This window comes from Salvelinus namaycush, unplaced genomic scaffold (assembly GCF_016432855.1).
Source record: "Salvelinus namaycush isolate Seneca unplaced genomic scaffold, SaNama_1.0 Scaffold337, whole genome shotgun sequence".
NCBI lineage: Eukaryota > Metazoa > Chordata > Actinopteri > Salmoniformes > Salmonidae > Salvelinus > Salvelinus namaycush.
In genome coordinates, this window is record NW_024060308.1 from 62,920 (window position 1) to 63,347 (window position 428).

Genomic DNA, 428 nt, shown 5'->3' on the forward strand with positions numbered 1-428 from the left:
AGCCCAACCAGTGAAGAACAAACACCATTGTAAATACAACCCATATTCATGGTTATTTATTTTACCTTGTGTACTTTCACTATTTGTACATCGTTACAACACTGTAAATAGACATAATATGACATTTGAAATGTCTTTATTCCTTTGGAACTTTTGTGAGTGTAATGTTAACTGTAAATTTTAATTGTTTATTTCTCTTTTGTTTATTATCTATTTCACTTGCTTTGGCAATGTTAACATATGCTTCCCATGCCAATAAATCCTTTAAATTAAATTGAATTGAGAGAGAGAGAGAGAGAGATAGAGAGAGAGAGAGAGAGAGAGAGAGAGAGAGAGAGAGAGAGAGAGAGAGAGAGAGAGGATGTGTGTGTAACAGGTCACTGTGACCCTAATACATAATCACCAGTCAGAGGAACCAGCTGAGGAGA